This window comes from Mustelus asterias, chromosome 7 (genome assembly GCF_964213995.1).
Source record: "Mustelus asterias chromosome 7, sMusAst1.hap1.1, whole genome shotgun sequence".
In the NCBI taxonomy this organism is placed as follows: domain Eukaryota; kingdom Metazoa; phylum Chordata; class Chondrichthyes; order Carcharhiniformes; family Triakidae; genus Mustelus; species Mustelus asterias.
Genome location: NC_135807.1, coordinates 27,517,122 through 27,541,532, shown reverse-complemented (window position 1 = coordinate 27,541,532; position 24,411 = coordinate 27,517,122). Strand labels below are relative to the sequence as shown.

The following is a 24,411-nucleotide window of genomic DNA, read 5'->3' as shown; positions in this document are numbered from 1 at the left end:
TCTGCCGTTGCATCCAAGCACCGGCTATGTGAACCCTCTCTCCAATACAATATTTAAGTACCCCAACCCATTTTCTTCATTCAGGGTGTGTTATCTGCACCTCAAAGTAGTCGCCATTCTTCTTGTGTGAGGCCAGATGGAGATGATCAGCACAATATATTCTACAATAGGAAGCTTTGTGATGTCACAAGCCATCAGTCAATGTTCACACACAAGCATTTTCTAATATGGATCGTTGATCAGGAGCAGAAAACCTGGTTGGTTTTCCACATCTCCTTTACTTGCTCAGAGAAGCAATACAAATCGAACATAGATCAGCTAATTCAGGACAGACTCGGATCACACTCCTGGCTCAAGTGAGTCTTCAGGTAATGTATTTACCAACTCAGGCAGTGTTGCTTTTCATTAAATTATTTCAGCATGCATTGTATAAACTAGGGTGGCACGGTGGCACAGTGGAGGGCGGCACAGTGGCTAGCACTGCTGCCTCACAGCACCAGGGACCCGGGTTCAATTCCAGCCTCAGGTAATTGTCCGTGTGGAGTTTGTATGTTCTCCCCGTGTCTGCATGGGTTTCTTCCAGGTACTCCGGTTATCTCCCACAGTCCATAGATGTGCGGGTTGGGTTGAATGGCCATGGTAAATTGCTCCTGACTGTCAGGGGGACTAGCAGGGTAAATGCATGGGGTTTTGGGGATAGGGCCTGGGTGGGATTGTTGTTGATGCAGGCTCATTGGGCCGAATGGCCTCTTTCCGCACTGTAGGGATTCTATGACTCTACACTGATTCCAATGGTTGTAAACATTTCCGCTGTTGTATCAGACATATCCTTTTTTGACTGGGCACAGGTTGAACATCAGATTCTGCATCGGTAACTGAATTGATTTCTGATTATATATGAAGAAGGAAAGCTAGACGCACAATTTTATCGTACCAATACCGGGAAGCAGCTTTCAATTGCTTTCTATTGTAAATTGTAATTGATAAAATGTTCCATGACACAAATGGTCACACTGAATGCATGGGCCCCTTGGACCATAAGCACACTCTTTCAGATGACAGTTGCAAGCCATTACCAAAACAGACACTTCTATTTTTTCATTATCTTGAAGACATATCTCAGGGCTGCTGCTGCGAGCGAGTTAGCTGGTCCAAATCAGAGCAGAGCAGCAAGCTCCATTCGGAAGCACAATATGCAGTCACACATCCCAGTTTCAAGTAAGGCTTAGACAGCCAGCTTTTGGCATGGCTACATTTCATCTGATCTTACTCAAATTCTGAGCCAGTACCATTGGGTTGCCACCTTTGATAGCATTCTTGAAGGTTTCAATATGTGACACCCTGACTACACAACATCTGACCTTGCGATGTCTGGTCACATGCTATCTGGTCCTGAGCTCTCTGCATCAGAGATGTTGAGCGAGTTTCTCCGGCCTCCTTGCCAGCAGGAGGTGGCATGTTGTTTGCTAGTGGCCGGATTCTCTGATCCTGCTGCTGTCAACAGGAATTCCCACTGACGTCACCCCATGCCAGCGGGAAACCCATGGGCAGAGGTGCGCTGCCAGCAGGACTGGAGAATCCCTCCGGCACGATCAGACAGAGAATTCTGGCCACTGAGTCTCCTGTAGTTGATTATCTTTGCTTGTGCTTTTGCACAAGGAGTTGGGAGAACCAGGAGACCAAGTGATAGGAGACAACAGCCTAGTGGTATTATCGCTGGACTATTAATCCAGAAACTCAGCTAATGTTCTATGGAACAAGGTTCTAATCCCGCCACGGCAGATGGTGGAATTTGAATTCAATTTAAAAAGTCTGGAATTAAGAATCTACTGATGACCATGAGACCATTGTTGATTGTCGGAAAAGCCCACCTGGTTCACTAATGTCCTTTCGGGACATGCCATCCTCACCTAGTCTGGCTTTCACATGACTCTAGAGCCACAGCAATGTGGTTGACTCTCAACTGCCGTCGGGCAACTAGGGATGGGCAATAAATGTGGACCAGCCAGTGACGTCCATGTCCCATGAATAAATTAAATTGGGTGGAAAAGGGACACCGGGCATGGGTGAGGGATTCGCAAAAGAACTTGGGTTGCACCAATTTACGAAAAGTGAACACACAGAGGGTGGTGGGGGCCTGGAATGCGCTGCCAGGCAAGGTGGTGGAGGTGGACACACTGGGAACGTTTAAGACTTATCTAGACAGCCATATGAACGGAGTGGGAATGGAGGGATACAAAAGAATGGTCTAGTTTGGACCAGGGAGCGGCACGGGCTTGGAGGGCCGAAGGGCCTGTTCCTGTGCTGTATTGTTCTTTGTGAACCGAAAACTAACAGTAATACTCATAAAATTCAGATTTTTCTTAAAACTGATAGTGAATGCAATAACGGACCCATCGGGCGGAATTCTCCCATTCTGAGATTAAATGCAGTGGTGGGCAGATCCAGCGGGATTTATCTCACTGACCAGAATAACGGGATTCTGCACCAGATTCAATGCGTGGTACCATATGCACAGGCGATGACCACTCCATCTTTCTTGGCAGGCCAGCAGTAGATCTGTCCGCCCACCTTCAGTCGATTGGTTTGAAGGTCCCAGCACCATATTTAAACACCAGTCCAGCACATTCGTCTCACTCTCTCCAGCCGACCTATCTTCACCAGGATGTGAGAAACCCAGAGGGGAAAGACTCTTGAAGAAATCTGTTGCTTGATTCAACCACTCCCCCTCAGTCAAATCGATGCCCCACTTGGACCTATACCCACTGCGAGTCTTCATCCATCCCCTTCCAGTAAAGGGGCATGCTTTTGACCGCCTTGTTCATGAGCTTTTCATCCAGGCCTGTTCAGGTCCAGTTTCTCTCTCCTCAGTCTTCCCTCTGCCTTACAATGTTTATCTTCTTCATTTGCCTCTCTGCCTGCCATTGCAAGCCCTCACCATTCCCCCACCTTCATCTTGTAGAGCCCTTCTTCCACAATGCCGTCTTGTGTTTGCCCTTCGCGTATCTCACTCCTTTCACAGCCTTCCTCCAAATTGTCCCCCTTGTTTTCATAAGATCACCCCTACACCCAGCCTCACCTTGCACACCACCCCCAGTTAATACTTCATACCTTTGTTACAATGGCTGCATGAATCCCGCAGCACAAAGATGGTGGGCAATGTGCTGGAGAACAATCCGGAGCAGTGCAGCAAAGTCTCTGGTGAACTAAGGACTGCCTTGTGCATGGCACTCTTTAGCAATGGGGTTTGACGTTGATGTAATTCCCCGCTGGTGTGACGGAAGACTGAAAGTCCTGATGGGATGCCGGTGAGCAGCTGTCTTCATGAGCATTCATTAATGCAAATTAATGCAAAAGAGGTTTGCAGCACCTGCCAGCGGGATGACCGACCCACTGTTGGGAGAACTGCAATGTGAATTTACATGGTTATGCAGTCACTCTGGTGTGGCTGGGCCTGATATAGCCAACCACCAACAAGGCAGGCTCCAGAGATTGGGGCTCCATTTTTAAAGGCTGCCTTTTGTAGATGCAGTGTAGACTCAATGGGCCGGATGGCCTCTTTCTGCGCTGTAATGATTCAATGGAAATATTTAAATATATGGTAATCAGGTCCATGCCCTTTCTGGGCATGAATATGATTATGTTGCCAGCGTGATCTCAAATCGAGATCTGTTGCCTGCGGTGGTTGTAGATCAAATTACAGTATGCAGCCCAATTCTGCCACCATCTCCTTGGTAAACTGGTACCAATGAACAGAGTTCAGTGGACAAATCTAAAGGAGTGCTCCTCTGCCTAAATTTCCAGATGGAAAACCAGCAACAAACAAATGCACTCCACCCGGGGTGCAACCTCACCAACCTTACATCCCACTGTTGCTTCTCCTTCTCTTCCTGCAGGCAATGAGTAGAGCAGAGTTCCCATGGGAAACCCATTGTCCCCAATTTTCGAAGGCAAACACGAAATACAGCAATGTCGGAACAGTGGCAGTGGATGTTTACATATTAAAAAAATGGCAAATGCACAAAATTACTTGCAAAGCATCCTTCGCAAATAGTGCTCTGTGTTCTCCCTTGGATCATCATTTCCACATCCAATAGGGGTGGCACAGTGGCACAGTGGCTAGCACTGCTGCCTCACAGCGCCAGGGACCCGTGTTAGATTCCCGGCTTGGGTCACTGTCTGTGTAGAGTTTGCACATTCTCCCTGTGTCTGTGTGGATTTCCTCCGGGTGCTCCGGTTTCCTCCCACAATCCGAAAGAAGTGCTGATTCGGTGCATTGGCCATTCTAGGTTCTCCCCCAGTGTAACCGAACAGACACCGGAACGTGGCGATTAGGGGATTTCACAGTAACTTCAGTGCAGTGTAAATGTAAGCCTACTTGTGACAATATAAATAAACGTAAACAATAGCTACCTGACAATCTGGTAGCACGTTTTCCATAAGGATTTGCTATATTTTGCAAGAGCATCAGAGAACAACATGGAACTGTTATTTCCACTGCCCCATAATATTTGTAAGATGCCAATTGTTTCTAGCAGAAGCTTACTGCACCCATCATAATAACTAACTAAAATAAGCATTATGCATCTTATCGGGAGAAATCAGCCATAAATGATCTGTGTTCACATTTGCATGCCATTAGAATCATAAACTGGTCAGAGAACAGGAGGAGGCTATTCCGCTCTCTGCAACAGCAAATTAGCTGGTCCCACTCCCCTCCCTTTTCCCTGTAACTGCACACGTTTTTTATCTTCAGGTGCTTATCATATTCCCCATTGAAAACCATGATTGAATCTGTCTCCACGTCCCAACTGAACTCTTATCGGGGATGACGGGAGTAGAAATTCTGAAGAAATGTGTCCTAGCCCCAACAACTACACCAAAAATGTCAACACATCATACAGCTGGCCTGTCTAGATCTAATTCAGCCTGAGGCTTAGGATATGTTCATATGTAGTACAGTCTACAAAGCGAAATGCAGCAGGAAACAGAAATAGTGCAAGTCAGCAATGAATTAAAAGGTTTACAAACAGCTTTTTGTTTAATCATGGGGCCTGGGCGTCACTGGCTCGGCCAGCATTTAGTGTTCATCCCGAGCTGCCCTTGAAAAGACAGTGCTGACCTGCCTTCTTGAGCAATTGATACAACTGAGTGGTTTGCTGGGCCATTTTAGAAGGCAGTGTGAGTCAACCACATTACTGTGGTCACATGTAGGCCAGACCAGGTAAGGCCAGTAGATTTCCTTTCCGAAAGGACATTCGTGAACCAGGTGGGTTCACAGAGATGTCGCCTCTTTGCCCACTTTGCTTGGTTTACATCTTCACTATCTTCCCTTTCTTTTTGCAATCTCCCAATATTCATCTGCATGCAAGAAAAAGGTCTTTTCCGCACAATATTCCATGGACCGCTGATGGTTGGAAGCACAATAGACAGTCAGAGGAAGTCTTTCAAGTGAAGTCTTAAAGAACGCAAAAAACTCACCAACCTTTGCCACCTAGAAATTCAAAGGCAGTAGATACACTGGAACACCACCACCAGCAAGTGCCCCTCCAAACCACCCTGATTTGGAACTATATCATCATTCCTCTGTCATCACTGTATCAAAATCCTGGAGGGGATTCCTAAAATACATGGACTGCAGTAGTTCAAGACATCAGCTCCTTCTCAAGGGCAATTAGGGATGCGCAACAAATGCGAGTCGAGCCAGCAAAAACGTAAAAAGTTGATAAATTTCAGTCGAAGATCGCACACCATAGAAACCTGCTTTGAAGTTGAGTTTAACATTAATCAACAATTGATGAATATCCACTTGCATTAGTTAACCAAATATCACAATGGAGTCTGTGAACATGTGCCTGAACAATCGGCTAATTGTCTTTCCAGGGTTAGAAAGAAAAATTTGTGGAAATCTAAAAAGTGTGGATGGGGCGCAGGGGACCTAATGTGGAACTGATATAAAACTGTGGACAAAGAGAACACACACACGCACGTACGCACACACGCACGCACGCACACACACACGCACGCACACACGCACGCACACACGCACGTACGCACCTACGCATGCACATACGCACGCATGCACACTGTGCTGCATCGTGCAGATTCATTTATCTGAAGTAATCTTAAATAAACCATGTGGACTAGAAAAGGCATAAGAACACAAGAACTGGGAGCAGGAATAGGTCATTTGGCCCCTCGAGCCTGCCCCGCCATTCAATAAAATCATGGCTGATCTTTTCGTGGACTCAACTCCACTTAACCGCCTGCTCACCATAACCCTTAATTCCTTTACTTTTCAAAACTTTATCTATTCTTGCCTTAAAAACAGGTAACCTCAACTGCTTCACTGGGCAGAGAATTCCACAGATTCACAACCTTTGGGTGAAGTAGTTCCTCCTCAACTAAGTCCTAAATCTGCTCCCTCTTATTTTGAGGCCATGCCCCCTAGTTCTAGTTTCATCTGCCAGTGATAACAACTTCCCTGCTTCTATCTTATCTATTCCCTTCATATTCTTATATGTTTCTATTTCTATCATTCTGAATTCCAATGAGTATAACCCCAGTCTACTTAGTCTCTCCTCATTAGCCAACCCTCTCAACTCCGGAATCAACCTAGTGAATCTCCTCTGTACTCCCTCTACTGCCAGTTTATCCTTTCTCAAGTAAGGGGACCAAAACTGCACACAGTATTCCAAGTGTGGCCTCACCAGCACCTTATACAGCTGCAACATAATCTCGCTGTTTTTAAACTCCATCCCTCTAGCAATAAAGGACAAAATTCCCTTTACTTTCTTAATTACCTGCTGCACCTGCAAACCAACTTTTTGTGATTCATGCACGAGGACATCCAGGTCCCTCTGCACAGCAGCATGCTGCAATTTTTTACCATTTAAATAATAGTCCATTTTGTTGTTATTCCTACCAAAATGGAAGACCTCACATTTACCAACATTGTACGCCAGACCCTCGCCCACTCACTTAAACTATCTATATCCCTTTGCAGACTTTCAGCGTCCTCCGCACACTTTGCTCTTCCACCCATCTTAGTGTCATCTGCGAATTTTGACACACTACACTTGGTCCTCAACTCCAAATCATCCCTGTAAATCGTAAACAATTGCGGTCCCAACACTGATCCCTGAGGCACACCACTAGTCACTGATCACCAACCAGAAAAACACCCATTTACCCCCACTCTTTGCTTTCTGTTAGTTAACCAATCCTCTATCCATGCTAATACATTACCCATAACACCATGCACCTTTATCTTATGCAGCAGCCTTTGGTGCGGCACCTTGTCAAATGCCTTCTGGAAATCCAGGTACACCACATCCACAGGTTCCCCATTGTCCACTGCACATGTAATGTTCTCAAAGAATTCCAGCAAATTAGTCAAACATGACCTGCCCTTCATGAACCCATGCTGCGTCTTCCCAATGGGACCATTTATATCCAGGTGTCTCGCTATTTCTTCCTTGATGGTAGTTTCAAGTATTTTCCCTACTACAGAAGTTAAGCTAACTGGCCTATAATTACTCGCCTTTTGTCTGCTTCCTCTTTTAAACAGTGGCGTCACATTGCTGTTTTCCACTCTGCGGGAACCACCCCAGAGTCCAGCAAATTTTGGTAAATTACCACGAGTGCATTTGCTATTTCCCCTGCCAACTTTTAGTACCCTGGAATGCATTCCATCAGGACCAGGAGACTTGCCTACCTTTAGCCCCATTAGCTTGTCCAACACCACCTCTTTCATGATAATGATAGTTTCTAGGTCCTCACCTGCCATCGCCTTCCTGTCATCAATTTTTGGCATGTTATTTGTGTCTTCCACTGTGAAAACCGACACAAAATACCTGTTTAATGCTGCAGCCATTTCCACATTTCCAGTTATTACATCCCCCTTCTCATCCTTTAAAGGACCAATGTTTACTTCAGCCACTCTTTTTCATTTTATATATTTGCAGAAACTTTTGCTTTCTGTTTTTATATTCTGAGCTAGTTTACTCTTGTAATCCATCTTACTTTTCTTTATAGCTTTTTTGTGGCTTTCTGTTGACCTTTAAAGTTTTCTCAATCCTCTAGTTTCCCATTAATCTTTGCCACTTTGTATGCATTTTCTTTCAATTTGATACCCTCCTTTATTTCCTTAGATGTCCATGGTTGATCATCTCTTTTTCTTCCTTATCACTTCCTTATCACTGGTATCTACTTTTTCTGAGCACCGTGAAAAATCACTTTGAAAGTCCTCCACTGTTCCTCAATTGTCCCAACATAAAGTTTTTGCTCCCAGTCGACCTTAGTCAACTCCTCCCTCATCCCATTGCAGTCTCCTTTGTTTAAGCACAAGACATTGGTATTGGATTTTATCTTCTCACGCTCCATCTATATTTTAAATTCCACCATAGTGTGATCGCTTCTTCCGAGAGGATCCCTAACTGTATGATCATTAATTATTCCTGTCTCATTACACAGGACCATATCTAGGATAGCTTGCTCCCTCGTAGGTTCCATTACGTACTGTTCAAGGAAGCTATTGCGGATACATTCTACGAACTCCTCCTCAAGGCTGCCTTGACCGACCTGGTTTGAACAATCGACATGTAGATTATAATCCCCCATAATAATTGCTATGCCAGATTTACATGCATCAGTTATTTATAGAGTCATAGAAGTTTACAGCATGGAAACTTGTCCATGCCACCCTTTTTTTTTAAAACCCCGAAGCTAATCCCAATTGCCTGCATTTGGCCCATATCCCTCTATAACCATCATACCCATGTAACTATCTAAATGCTTTTTAAAAGATAAAATTGTACCTGCCTCTACTACTACCTCTGGCAGCTTGTTCCAGACACTCACCATCCTCTGTGTGAAAAAATTGCACCTCTGGACACTTTTGTATCTCTCCCCTCACCTTAAACCTATGCCCTCTAGTTTTTGACTCCCCTACCTTTGGGAAAAGATATTGACACTCTACCTTGTCTGTGCCCCTCATTATTTTATAGACCTCTATAAGGTCACCCCTCAGCCTCCTATGCTCCAGAGAAAAAAGTCCCAGTCTATCCAGCTTCTCCCCATAACTCAATCCATCAAGTCCTGGTAGCATCCTAGTAAATCTTTTCTGCACTCTTTCTAGTTTAATAATATCCTTTCTATCATAGGGTGACCAGAATTGCACACAGTATTCCAAGTATGGCCTTACCAATGTCTTGTACAACTTCAACAAGACGTCCCAACTCCTGTATTCAATGTTCTGATCGATGAAACCAAGCATGCCGAATGCCTTCTTCACCACTCTGTCCACCTGAGACTCCACTTTCAAGGAGCTATGAACATGTACCCCTCGATCTAGATCCTGTACACCAGGATGATAGGGAGTGGGATAGCTTGATCTTGGTTTCAGATAAAGCTCGGCACAACATCGTGGGCCAAAGGGCCTGTTCTGTGCTGTACTGTTCTATGTTCTATCTCTTTGTTCTGTAACTCTCCCCAACGCCCTACCATTTCTTTGTTTATTTCTCGCCCCACCATGATGTTATTATTTGGTGGCCTATAAACTACGCCTATCAGTGACTTTTTCTCTTACTATTTCTAATTTCCACCCAAATGGATTCAACCTTTTTTTTTTCCATAGAACTTATATCATCTCTCACTATCACCCTGATGTCATTCTTAAATGTCAGAGCTACACCCACCTCCCTTACCTTCCTGTCGGTCCCTCCGAACAGTCTGATATCCCTGGATATTTAACTCCCAGTCGTGACCATCCTACAACCATGTCTCTGTAATGGCCACCAAATCATACTCATTCGCGATGATTTGTGCCGTCAGGTCATTTACCTTGTTTCGAATGTTACGAGCATTCAGATGAAGTGCCCTTCTGCTAGTTTTTATACCTGCATGCATTATCTTAAATCTTGCAATTTAAGGATAATGGTAAAAAGGGTGTTAAAATGAGTGCCAGAGATGTCAGCCTCAGCATAATCCAGAGGCTTAGCTGCTTACTATGGATTGCTTTCAAATGAACTTAAATTCTGATTCAGCCAATAAAAGAAACACACTTTAAATGCATGTCAATTCAGTACACTAGAAATATCCATTAACATTATAGCTCTTGCAGTGTGTTAATATTGGAGATACATTATGTATTTAATGTATCCAGAGGATGCTGACAGATCAATACTGCAACAGCTCCAGGACCTATTGGCCCAGTCACGAATCTAAAATGAAGACCAACCATCACTGTTTGCATCACCTAACTGCATACGAGTGTCTTACTTCACAAGTGATGGGGGTGTTAAAGAAAGACAATTTGCAGTTCCAACACCAAAATCTTGGTGCTTCTGTTAAGAATGGCCCACTCCCCATGGTAGTGATAAGAGAGGGGTGGTGCTGGTATCTCGCCTGTCCTCTGCATTGATGAAGATGAATGGACCAGTGAGATGCCTGGGCAGAGAGGGAAAAGAGTAATTTGTCACCGTTATTTTTCATCAATCGGTCTTAAGACTGGGTATAAATCATGTCACTGTAACACTCTGAAGTCTGCACCAGGAAGATACTTTTCTTCACCAGCTACAGACTTCACGCACTCTAAATGTAGGTAGCAATCTCAGTTCAGCAGAACGTTGCTTGGAAAGAGACCTCATTTAACAGGGAAAGATGGCACTCAGTAGAGCCCATGCCTCTGTCGTGCTGTTTAGCTCAACATCATTACAGTTAGATAAAAACTGAACGTGCTGGAAAACTCAGCTGGTCGGACAGCATCTGTGGAGAGAGAAACAGAGTTAACACTGAATCCAACATGACCCTTCTTCAAAATTGTAATGGCTCAGGTATTACAATTACATAGCCTATCTTTGAGGCTTTTCCCTGCCTGGTAGATTCTCTGTGAATGCAAAGTTGAAAAAATAAACCTTTATATTAAAAGCGTCCCTCTCACTGAGGAGGCTTCAGGCCAATCCACATTCAACAACCTGCTCTGAAAACTCTGCTCGCATTTTGACAAATTGCACCACAGCAGTTGATCTGCAACTGTCTACAACAGGCTTGTCCAAACTTTTCATTCCAAGGGCCATATTTAAATATTTTCCTTACTCCAGGGCTGATGAGCAAGTCTCAGAAAGATAAGGTTTGCAAAACAATAAACTGAATTTCAGAAAAAAGTTGCAGTTTTTAAAGAATTGCCCAACAAATTTAAAGGAGTGTCGTAATGGGTTAAGAATGAAAAAGCTATAAATATTACTGGAATGCAGCAGTGAGAGTGAATGTGATAACCAAAACTGGGCATAAGGCAGACTCTAACCCAGCCCCACGCAGTTACTTACTCAATCACTCACTCCCACACACATTCATCCACTCAGTTACCATCTCCTTCCTTGTCCCATCAAAATGACAAAACTTCAACCTCACTGGATCCAATGTGGCTTTGCCCTCCCCAGCCCTAACATACATGCCTCCCACATTCCTACCCTATGTATCTTAGCACCCCAGGCTCCGGCCCCCCATCGATTGGTTCCCTGAGCACTGGCCCTGCCATTGGTCAGCTCCCCGGGTTCTGGCCTGCTACTGATTGGCTACCTGGACTTCAGCACCACCATTGATAGGCTCCCCAGGCATCAACACTGACCATACGCTTGTGTCCCCAGGAACCAGCTGGCCATAGATTGGCTGCCCATCTCTGGCCCCACCGTTGATTGGCTCCCCAGGAACTGGCCTGCCGTTGATTGGCTCCCTGGGCTCTGGCTCGACATTACTTGGCAGGAGGGAAACACTGATTGGAGGAGCAGCTTCAAGCAGAATCTTGCATTGGAATTCAACTAACTGGTTGACTGGAATTTGGCAAACTGCTTCTGGAGGGGCTGCATTGAGGAATTTCATGTAAATGTCATGCTACAGTCATAGGTAGGATGTAGAGAAAGATCAGCTTAATATATGGTAAGTCCATTCAAAAGTCCGGCAACATCAAGGAAGAAACTGTCCTTGAGCCGGTTGATACTTGACCTCAGACTTTTGTATCTTTTTCCTCAAAGGAAGAAGGTGGAAGAGAGAATGTCTGGGGTGCGTAGGGTCCTTGATTTTGCTGGCTGCTTTTCTGAGGCAGTGGAAAGTGTAGACAGAGTCAATGGAGGGGAGGATGGTTTGCATGATGGACTGGGCTACGTTCACAACCCTTTGTAGTTTCTTGCAATCTTGGTCAGAGCAGGAGCTATACCAAGCTGTGATACAACCAGAAAGAATGCTTTCTATGGTGCAGTTATAAAAATTGATGAGAATCGTAGTGGACATGCCAAATTTCCTTAGTCTCTTGAGAAAGTAGAGGCATTGGTGGGCTTGCTTAATCATAGTGTCAGCATGGAGGAACCAGGACGGGTTATTGGTGATCTGGACACCTAGAAACTTGAAGCTCTCAATCAGAACTATTGGGCTCGAGTGGCCAGGCTAGGACTTTATTCCTTGGGCATAAGAGAATGTTGGTTGACCTTGTTGAGGTGTATAAAATAATGAAGGGCACAGACAGGATGAACATACATAGTCTTTTTCCCAGGGAAGGGAAATTAAAAACTAGAGGGCATAGGGGAAAGATTTAAAAAGGACTTGAGGGGCAACTTCTTCATAGTGGTGCGTATATGGAATGAGCTGCCAGATAAAGTGGTTGAAGCAGGTACAATAGCAACATTTAAAAAGCATTTAGAGAAGTACATGGATGGGTAAAGATTAGAGGAATCTGGGCCAAATGCGGGCAATTGGGACAAGCTGGGAGGGCACCATGGTCGGCATGGACCAATCAGGCCGAAGGGCATGTTACTGTGCTGTACTGCTCTATGACCTTTCATAACTTACTCATGAGGTCAATTTGCACGGGGCTCAGCATAAACAGTAAGTGTTAAGCACACTATTCAACTTTAACATGGCCCAAACATGAAATCCAAGCAACTCCACTTTCAGCAGCAGTCATTGCACAGTAAGTGGGTGTAGAGACTCTGGTTTGATTTTCACCTTCACCCTAACCCAGTCCGGATGCTGCTAATTGTGGTGACCTTCCAGTTGTTTATTTAAGGTTATCCAATCCAACACTGCCCAAAAATTGGACCTAACCCTGTTGCTTCACATAGTTCAATTGCACATTACATTTGCTAAACAGGAAATTACAGGCGCTGGCAGGTGTACTTTGAAATTATTCAAAATAATGCTGTTTCATTAAAGCTCAAAAAAGCAGCAGGTTGGAGAAACATCCATGCTGGGGAATAGAGGTGCATAATAGAATTAGTAAAGCTATTGCAATCACAGAAGGCTCATCTGAAATAAACAAAGAAAATATCAAAGTGGAAAGCAGTAAGTTAAAAAAAAAAGTACACTGCAGAAGAGAGTGCAAAGGCAAGAAATTTTTAAAAATTAAATGAAAAATTCAGGAAAAATAATAAGGGCCAAAATTGCAAAAGAAAAATCAGGGATTGAATGGAATTTAAGCGAATACACAAAATAGCCAACACTAAATTAGAGGTATGAATAAACATTTTTATTATTCAATTTTATTCATTCATTGGTTTTGTGCATCGTTGGCTAAGCCAACATTTACTGCCCATCCGTAATTGCCCTTAGAAGGTGATGGTGAACTGCCTTCTCAAACCGTTGCAGTCCGTGTGGTGTAGGTACACACACAGTGCTGACAGGCAAGGAGTTCCAGGATTTTGACACAGTGACATTGTAAGAACGGTGGAGGGTTTTAGATATGAGGAGAGTTGAATAAACTTGGATTGTTTTCACTGCAAAGACAGAGACTGAGGGACGATCAAATAGAAGCCTACAAAATTATATGTCATCGATAAGGTGGACAGTCCGAGGCTTTTTCCCAGGGTGGAAGAATCAACTACAAGAGGGCACAGGTTTAAGGTGAGAGGTGGTAAGTTTAGGGGTGACGTGTGGGGAAAGATTTTCACGCAGAGGGTGGGGGTGCCTGAAACGCATTGCCACTGGAGGCGGTGGAAGCAGGCACGTTAGCAATGTTCAAGGTGTATCTTGATAAACACATGAACAGGAGGCAAACAGAGGGATAGAAACCATGTATCGGCGCAGGCTTGGTGAGCCGAAGGGCCTGTTCCTGTGTTGTGTTTTTCTTTGTTCTTTTTGGTACAAAATATCAGTGTGAGGAATATAGAAAGGGCAGTAAGAGAGTGAAAAGGGAACAAATGTGAAAAACACTTGAAGATGGGAAACAGGAAGGGCTTTCTTTGATAAACACATGGGAGATAATGGAGTAGCTCTGAGACAGATTGGTCTACATAGGGATGAGGGAGAAGTCAAATTGTAGGGGATGAATGTACGAGAGATATTAAATGAATATTCTGTTTTTTGTTTGGAAACAAAGGACAATGGAATTGAGAACAATGGTGCACTTGAGGAGGATGTGGAACAATGCCAGAAACAACAATAAAAAAATAAATTGGATCTGAAAAATAAAAGGCAACCTTAAGGTAGACAAATCACTGGAGCATTACTGAATGCTTCCTCTGCTATTGAAAGAAATCAGCGAGGAGATTGTAGTGATGCAGGACACAAATTCTTGATCTTTGCGAAATATGAAAATCATGCCACTGAAATGGCAAGTAGCCAGGATAATTTCATTACTCTGGACTGAGAGACGTACACATTTATAATGGTAGGCTTGGTTGTACATCAGTTGTAGACAAACTCGCAGGGCCGGATTTTCACAACAGAGGTGGGCAGCTCATCTCCAGAAGACCTACCTCAGCATTAAGTGATCTTTTACATGCTAATTTTGTTCTGCGAGGTGCTGCAGAATAGGGTCGCGCCTAGAAGCTAACTTCTAATCCTTACCACTCAACTCTTCAATGCCTACCCACCCCCCGCCCCTGACAAACTCTTCATGGTTCTTCCATGCCAACTCATGCCCTCCACCCACCCGCATGCCCCTCATAGCCCATGACCTCTCCCTGCAAACCCATATCCCTCATACACCCCGATGCCTGCTTGTATCCCAAGGCCAAACATACCATCTCATGTCCCCACCCACCAACCATTGACACTTTAGCGTAATCAATGTGCAGTGGCAATCCCACTGGAAGAATCCAGTCTAATGCATGACGACATGGGATTCAAATCCCACCACAGCAGCTGGTGGAATTTAAATTCAAGTAATAGTCTGGAATTGCAAGCTAGTCTGGTGACAATGGAACCATTGTCGATTGTAGCAAGAACCCATCTAGTTCACTGATGTCCTTTAGGGAAGGAAATCTGCAATCCTTACTTTGGCTGGCTTACAAGTGAGTCCAGATCCACAACATAGTTGACTCTTAGCTGACCCCTGAAATGGCCGAGCAAGCCATACAATTCAAGAGCAATTATGGATGGACAAAACATGCTGGCCTTGCCAATGATGCTTATATCCCGTGAAAGAATAAAAAAAACTTCACCTATGGCTAGACCTCAGGATCTATATGGAGAGGGGAAAAATCTAAAACTAATACAGCTCTCATTCATACACACTGTTTAGTAGCCTATTTAAATTTCAATAAACTTGTGAACTCACAGTCCCCTGGTGAGAAAATTGTAGCTTTTGAAACCCAACCAAGCATTCATAATTACATAAGAATGGTCTTTGGAAAAGGTAAACAAAGATCTCTTTTGAAACAATATGAACAGATGGTTCTTTTTTTCTTCCCGACACCAGATGGCCTGTCAAAGTCCAGAAGATTGTTTTAAACTCTCACTGACAGCTTCAGCTTGTTTTTACCTTGTTTAAAAGAGTGGGGGATTCTGATTGTTACACTTAAATGGACCTTATCCTCCCATCAAGAGTATTTACATCTACTTCATCACCTTGTGACTTCAAAATTATGGGTTAAGGACCTTGAACCACCTAAATGGCCCTGAATCTCTGTTCTTGAAGCATAAAGCAAAGCAACATTAGAACTGCAGGTGCATTGCCACCAGAAAGTTAAAAATAGCCATCCCCCATCCTTGTGGTTTATATGCATTACAAAAAAAAAAGCTTGCAATTATATGGTGAACACTGCAAAAAAAGTCACAAAGCCCTTCATGTAATTAATTCGTTCTGAACTCCAAGAATATTACGCAAACAGGAATGTCCTGTTATTCTGCTTTTTATGGTTTTGCACAAGGGTGGAATGTTGACAGTCTCTTTGAATAGTTCCAGAGGAACTTTAATTTCCAGCTGAACAAGAATATTGGTTCAAGGATGGTGCGGTTCAAAACACTCTCCCGCAAATGACAGCTGTTGCTGGGATCAATTGTTAAGCAAAAATCTAGGATTGGTAGCGGAGTGCCGCAGGGATCGGTGCTTGGTCCTCTGCTCTTTGTGATTTTTATTAATGACTTAGAGGAGGGGGCTGAAGGGTGGATCAGTAAATTTGCTGATGACACCAAGATTGGTGGAGTAGTGGATGAGGTGGAGGGCTGTTGTAGGCTGCAAAGAGACATAGATAGGATGCAAAGCTGGGCTGAAAAATGGCAAATGGAGTTTAACCCTGATAAATGTGAGGTGATTCATTTTGGTAGGACTAATTGAAATGTGGATTACAGGGTCAAAGGTAGGGTTCTGAAGACTGTGGAGGAACAGAGAGATCTTGGGGTCCATATCCACAGATCTCTAAAGGTTGCCACTCAAGTGGATAGAGCTGTGAAGAAGGCATATAGTGTGTTAGCTTTTATTAACAGGGGGTTGGAGTTTAAGAGCCGTGGGGTTATGCTGCAACTGTACAGGACCTTGGTGAGACCGCATTTGGAATATTGCGTGCAGTTCTGGTCACCTCACTATAAGAAGGATGTGGAAGCGCTGGAAAGAGTGCAGAGGAGATTTACCAGGATGCTGCCTGGTTTGGAGTGTCGGTCTTATGAGGAAAGGTTGAGGGAGCTGGGGCTGTTCTCTCTGGAGCGGAGGAGATTGAGGGGAGACTTAATAGAGGTTTATAAAATGATGAAGGGGATAGATCGAGTGAACGTTCAAAGACTATTTCCTCGGGTGGATGGAGCTATTACAAGGGGGCATAACAATAGGGTTCGTGGTGGGAGATATAGGAAGGATATCAGAGGTAGGTTCTTCACGCAGAGAGTGGTTGGGGTGTGGAATGGACTGCCTGCAGTGATAGTGGAGTCAGACACTTTAGGAACATTTAAGCGGTTATTGGATAGGCACATGGAGCACACCAGGATGGTAGGGAGTGGGATAGCTTGATCTTGGTTTCAGATGAAGGTCGGCACAACATCGTGGGCCGAAGGGCCTGTTCTGTGCTGTAATGTTCTATTGTTCTATTGTGTTAACCATGGTATTACAGTATGCACAGTTAGATCACAGAACAGCCGTGATCTCAGTGGATAATGTTGAAGGGGCTAAATGTTCCTATATCGCATTTGAAGGATGGCATCTCCGACATTTCACTGGACTGTCCCTTCAAGTCCCTTCTTGCAAAGTGATGGCAGCATCACCAGCGGGGTCATACAATGTAGCACCGAGCCACACCGGCAAGATCACAAGTTTGATGCTTGGGTTTATGTTGCATCGGCAGATCTCAGCCTGGCCTGTGACTGAGGCAATAAAATCAATTACAGCGAGTCGGTGAAGGTTGGGGTGCTGGTGGTGTGAGGTAGCCGAATTAGGGGAGTAGCATTTCCTGCTCCTAGTGGTCGTACTACGGCACCTGCTAGAAGTTTCCATTTGCGAATCCCAAATAAGGATAATATTACTGAACTAACACACTCAAGTAATCAGGATGTCTATCTAGCCTTAGTCTAGATGCTTCTTTCAAAGATTGGAGGACCACTAATATGCAACTTAGTGCGTCACTGCCTTCAGAACCAGTAGTAAATTAGAAAGGAAAAGCACCTTAAAAGTTCAAAAATATGCTGGGTGCCAATCATCAGTACATTCTGCACGCATGAGTATTTGAACAGGAATATAACTGAAAACATTTCAAATTTACTAAAAGAATAAAAGATACAGTGACACAATGGTTAGCACTGCTGCCTCACACCGCCATCAATTCTGGCCTTGGGTGCCTGTGTGGAGTTTGCAAATTCTCCCAGTGTCTCTATGGAATTCCTCTCACGGTCCAAAGATGTGCAACCAAAAGAGCAGATGCTGGAAAGATGCGGAGGTTAGGCTGATTGGCCATGGTAAACACGCAGGTTTATGGGGATAGGGTGGGGTAGTAGGCCTAGGTAGACTCCTCCTTCAGAGAGTCAGTGCAGACTCAAGGAGCCAAATAGCCTCCTTCTGTACTGTAGGGATTCTAGGATTAAAATGCCTCTTACCTATCAGTAAGCCTCATTGAGTGTCAAGGACAGAAACTGGTAAGAATTGCAATGTGCAAGTGGATTCACTATCCTTCTGAAGGAGTTAGCCATGTTCTGTTTAAATCCTGATGCAGTTCTCCTGATGTAGAGCCTCCACCTCCAACTGCAGCATGAATGTTAAAGGAAAATTGTATGCCACTGAGTTGGCACTTTACTGTTGTACCTGCTCACTTATCAGTGAGTTATAATCATTCTCTCAGATTGTTAAATCTATCTTACATTTCATTTATTCTGTTCTGACATGCACTCCTTATTTTGGCATCACCATTCTGACAGCCTCCGAGATGGACAATTATTAAGCCAACAAGCTACAGGTAACGCTAGCCCCCAGTCAAACTTGCAGCTCCACAACCTAACCACCAGATGGATCTTCAGAAGCTGCAGTTTGCAAAACCGAAAGCACCACGATTGAGGACACAACCAACATCCTGACTTTCCTCTGGGACAGCAGTAAGCTTGAAAGAAAAAAGACTCAGACTCACATTTAGAAAGCACTTTTTGTGATCTCAGGATGTTGAAATATGTTTTACAGCCAATTAAGTAATTGTGAGATGCACTGACTGAACACAGGAAAAGCAGCCGACAATCTGTGTAAACTTCCGCAAACAGCAATATAATAATGACCAGATAGGTTTTTTTCTGTAATGTTGATTGAGGGGTAAATATTAGCCAGGATACCATGGGCAACTCATAGAATCACAGAATTCCTACAGTGCAGAAGAGGCCATTTGGCCCATCAAGTCTGCACTGACTCTCTGATTTGGAGATGCCGGCGTTGAATGGGGTAAGCACAGTAAGAAGTCTCACAACACCAGGTTTATTTGGTAGCACAAGCCACAAGCTTTCGGAGCGCTGCTCTTTCATCGGGTGAGTGGGACTTCTGTATACAAATAGGGCATATAAAGACACAAACTCAATTTACAAAATAATGGTTGGAATGCGACCCGCATTCCAAATAAACCTGTTGGACTTTAACCTGGTGTTGTGAGACTTCTTACTGACTCTGAGACAGAGTATCTCACCAGGCTCTCTCTCCCACCCTCTCTCCATAACCCCTCACATTTCTCATGGCGAATCCATCACAGGCCCCTGCCCACTGCTCTTGTCTGAAATAGTACCATGGGAGCTTTTCATCCACCCAGGCAGGCAGATGGAGTTTGCTTTAACATCTCATTTGAAAGATGGCAAGCCTGCAACGGTGCGGTGCTTCTTCTTCACTGAACTGGAGCATCAGTGTGATTTTTTTGTGCTCAAGCCCTGGATTGGGACCCGAACTAAACATCTCGGCCTGGGTCTTGGCCATGACTCGAGAGCCTCTCCATCGTGGGGAAAATGGCGGATGAACCTGGAAAGCTGAAGTCCCACCCTTGGAAATGGCACTTCCTTGTTTCACAGGGGTGGAAATGGAGCTGGGCTGGTGTTCGGGAATGCACAGAAGGCAGCCGGCCGTTTAAACCTTCAGCTGCCTGCACTGAAGTGGAATTTTATTAGCCTAAGCGTTGATGCATCTGAGAGGGCAATTTGGCTTCATTCGAAAGGGAGTGTTTTTAACAGTGTGGCATTCCCTCAGCAATTGCATACAAGTCTCAGCCTCGATCTTGCCCTCAAGTCTCTCAAATGGAACAAACGTGCAATCCTCTGACTCTGAGCAAGAGGGTTACCGCTGAGCAAATGGCCGACAACAAAATAATTTGATCAAAAATTGCACCAGTTTGAGATCTCATCCTTCTGCCTGCTACGTCTCTCAAGCGTGTTTTTCTTTGCTGCCCTCCCAAGTACTCCTACAGCTTCTGAATGCCAACAAAGATGGTTTGTCGTGCTCTGAATGTTTCAAAGGCGTGCCCAGTGCTGGCTGTCTCTCAAGGTTTCCTTCTGAAGATGCAGAGGGCTAAATTGCACAGCTCCCTAAAGGTCTTCGATAAGATGCTCCATAATGGACTAATGAGTAACAACAGAGAATATGGAGTCAGAGGGCAGGTGGCAGAGTGGATTACCAGCTGGTTTCAAGGCAGAAGGCAGAGAGTGACAATAAAGGATCGTTATTCGGAGTGGCAGAACGTGAGAAGTGACCTCCGACAAGTAGCAACGCTGGGACCACTATTCACAATTTACTTTAAGATTTGGCCTTTGGAACCAGAAACACAATTTCTAATTTTGGGATCACAACAAATTGGTGAGGGTGGGATGGTCAAAACTGAGGAGGACTGCAACCAATTACAGGAGATTGTTAATAAACTTACAGTCCGTATCTTGACAGTTAGGAATATGAATGGGCAAGTAATTGGCAAGTGGAGCTCAACACTGATAAATATGAGGGAGTACATTTTGGTTGGATAAATAGAGAAACCATTTGACAGGTGCAAGTCCCGGGGGGGGTTGAAGGAACAAAGGGATGTTGGAGTACAATGCATCAATCACTAAAAGTTGGACTAGTGGTTAGAAAGGCCAGATTTGAAAGAACACAAGCGCTAGGCTTTATATTTTAGAAAGACAGAATTGGAAAATTATACTAAACTTATATTGAACATTGTATTTTGTGCAGTTCTGGTTGCCATTTTCTAAAAAGGAGATGGGAACACTGGGAATGGTGCAGAGGAGATGTCAGCAGAAATGTGTGGATGTATCTTTCAAGAAAGGATTGACAGACTGGGACTATTTACCCTTGACAAAAAATAGCTGAGGGGTGACCGAACAGAGGTCTTTCAAAAGTATGAAATATTTGATGGAGTGGATACAGAAAGAATACATCCTCTTCTATGTTCTATGTTCTATGTTCTATTAGGACAGATGTTAGAGGTAGGTTCTTTACTCAGAGCGTAGTAAGGGTGTGGAATGCCCTGCCTGCAGCAGTAGTGGCCTCGTCAACATTAAGAGCATTCAAATGGTTATTGGATAAACATATGGATGATATTGGAATAGTGTAGATTAGAGGGGCTTTAGATTGGTTCCACTGGTCGGCGCAACATTGAGGGCCGAAGGGCCTGTACTGCGCTGTAATGTTCTATGTTCTTCTGGGGAAGAGCATAACCAGCGACCATCAATATAAGACAGTCACACTGAGAAATCCAATTGGAAATTGAAATGAATCTTGCGACCCAAAGAGGAGTGACACACAGAGTGACAATGTGAAATCCACTACTGTAGGGAATGATGGAGTGAATAGTACAGATGGTTTTATGGGGAAACTAGACAAACATATGAGGGAGAAGAGTTAAGGTTATGATGGCTGTTTTGAGGAGAAAAGAAGTGAAGAGGCTCAAGTGGAGAATACCTACTATCGTAGACTAGCATGGGGTGGCACAGTGGTCAGCACTGCTGCCTTACAGCACCAGGGACCCAGGTTCGATTCTGTCTCCGGGTGACTGTCTGTGTGGAGTCTGCACATTCTCCATGTGTCCGGGTGCTCCGGTTTCCTCCCACACTCCAAAGATGTGCGGGTTAGGTGGCTTAGCCATGCTAGATTGTTTCTTTATGTCAGGAGAATTAGGAGGGTAAATATGTGGGGTTACGAGGCTAGGACTGGGTGGGATTGTTGTTGGTACAGACGGAATGGGCCGAATGGCCTCCTTCTATGATTCTATGACTGCTTGGACAAATTGCTTGTTCCTGTGCTATTTATCCTATGTCATCCCATCCAATGTAACCCAATCAAAACTGATGCTGGGATCACAATGCCCAGTCCCAGTGAAATGTAATGCAGTCTCTTTTCCCTGCACACATCAGCAGGGACCGAATAACAATACTTGGTAACATGGCGTAAAGCTAGCCTGCACCAATTAATCAGAAGGTGCATTGTTGTTTAGCATGCCCATGCCCAGTAAAGATATCATATTCCTAACATTCAAGATACAGACTATAAGCAAGTTGTCTTTTAAAAATGTGGACAATATGCTGTTAAAATTGCTGCCGGAGTCAGGTGAGTACTATTTGTCATTTCTGCACAAAGAATTAACTCCTATCTAAACCTGGGCGGCACGGTGGCACAGTGGTTAGCACTGCTGTCTCGCAGCACCATGGATCTGGGTTCAATTCTGGCCTTGGGTGGCTCCCTGTGTGGAGCCTGTACGTTCTCCCCTTGTCTGCGTGGGTTTCCTCCGGGTGCTCCAGTTTCCTCCCACAGTCCAAAGATGTGCGGGTTAGGTGAATTGGCCATGCTAATTGCCCCTCGAGTCCCATGACGTGTAGGTTAGATGGATTAACCATGGTAAATGTGTTGGGCTAGAGAGAAAGAGCAGGCCTGGGTAAGATACTCAGTCAGAGATTCGGTGCATACTCGATGAGCAATGCCTCTTGCTGCACTGTAGGGATTCTATGATTTTAAAACCTGCTTCTGATAAGTTCTAAAATGCAATGGATTACCCATTGCAAACTACCTGCTCAAAGGGAGCGATTTAACAGAGAATGGCTACCAGATTTGTCAGAGCTGTGACTATGGAATACCAAATAAAGTCGGTAACTGGTATGTTGATGAGTTAGCAATCATTTCCTCATTGTTTATCAGCGCAGTTTTCCAACCCATTCGGTGAATAGTGGGTGGCTCTGAAACTTGCCATCACGTGATCGAAACTAGTTTAAGATAACGGAAGTTATTACTCCACAAGAGAACTCAGTAAGTCAGTCTGGAAACAAACAGGACTAGGGGGACCATTCCACCAGTCAGGAGGACAGAACCCTCCCTAACAATCCGTTAACCCAGGCAGTGCGAGGGGGACTAATTCATTTCACCCACAAAGATTCATTTCTACAGAAATTCAGCCAATATCTCATCTGGAAATCCAGTGACTTTCAACTTCCATTGATCTCCAAATGACCACAGAAACCCATCCAGGCCTGCAATGTGTGCACCTTTCAGTCTGAAAGACGTGCTGGTTAGGTGTATTGACCCGAACAGGTGCCGGAATGTGGCAACTGGGGAAATTTCACAGTAGCTTCATTGCATTGTTAATGTAAGCCTTACTTGTGACGAATAAATAAACTTTAACTTTAACTGAAAGGACTATTTAACCATGTGATTCTCTTCCTGCATTCTGATAATAATTCAGCTGCATGCTTTGTACTCTAGAATCCATCTTTACTTGTGCATTTGTCTGTGTGTGTAGAGGAGGGAGTGATTTTCACTGCATACCACATCCCCCTCAATCCACAATCTCTCCTAACTTGCAAGCGACAGAGGGTGTAAGCGTGCACCTTGAAATTTTCGTTCTCCCCTCCAACACAGTCTAAGCCTAGACTCTTCTTCATTCAGATCCTGAGAACTGGAACCTGCCTGGGTAGTGGAGAATGACCAAGATGGCAGTGCTAATGAAAACACACCATCACCTGATTCCACACTCTCAGCCTCCAGTTTGGATACTCACATTGCATGCACCTTACAGGATATAATTCAGACATAATAGCGAATTCTGAGGATACAAGTACGATGCAGTCGGGTAGGAGCAAGGATAGTGCAAGTGCCAGCTTGCAGGAGGGTGAGGGTATACATGAGTTCTGCTGCTGAGGATTCCGACAAGGATTTCAATGGGCCAGGCTACAATAAGTGGGAGTGGATACACACACCAAACAGCTTGATGCATTGAAATGCCTGCCATCAATATTAAGCAGCATGGAGGAATCCAGCACCAAGTTGTCACAGAGGTTTCCCAAAGCTTGAAGCCTATCCTTTCCAACATGGAACTGGTGACAACTCCAACAATACACCTGTGGGTCCAACCATGAAGAAGTATCTGATAGGCAAAGTCTCAGCTTCCACTGCAGAACAAGCCTATCCTGTGTGCTACAGTGGAAGCTCAGACTGCTCTTGTGCAAGCTCAGCTTGCAGCTATGCAAATGGAGAATGCAGTCATTATGGTCGTGGATGACAAGTGTGCTATGGAGTTTACAGTCTGTCACTGCAGTCCAGCCTTTCATGATGCTTGCTACAGCGCTGCCCCAGGAGAGCGCCTTGGCTCCAGTGGGCACAAATTTCCTCTGGAAGGCACCTTTCATAATTCCACCCTTGGCACTCCACTAGTGTCCTTATTGCCACCAGCTAACTAGCCCAGACTGCTGACACCCACCAAAAAAGACAGAACTGTCTGA

General features: G+C 44.5%; 1 protein-coding gene across 1 annotated transcript in view; it reads right to left on the bottom strand.

The window, feature by feature from the left end:
- fam135b (family with sequence similarity 135 member B) overlaps positions 1 to 24,411 on the bottom strand; it is a 411,827-nt gene that overhangs the window by 290,180 nt on the left and 97,236 nt on the right. The window lies entirely within an intron of this gene.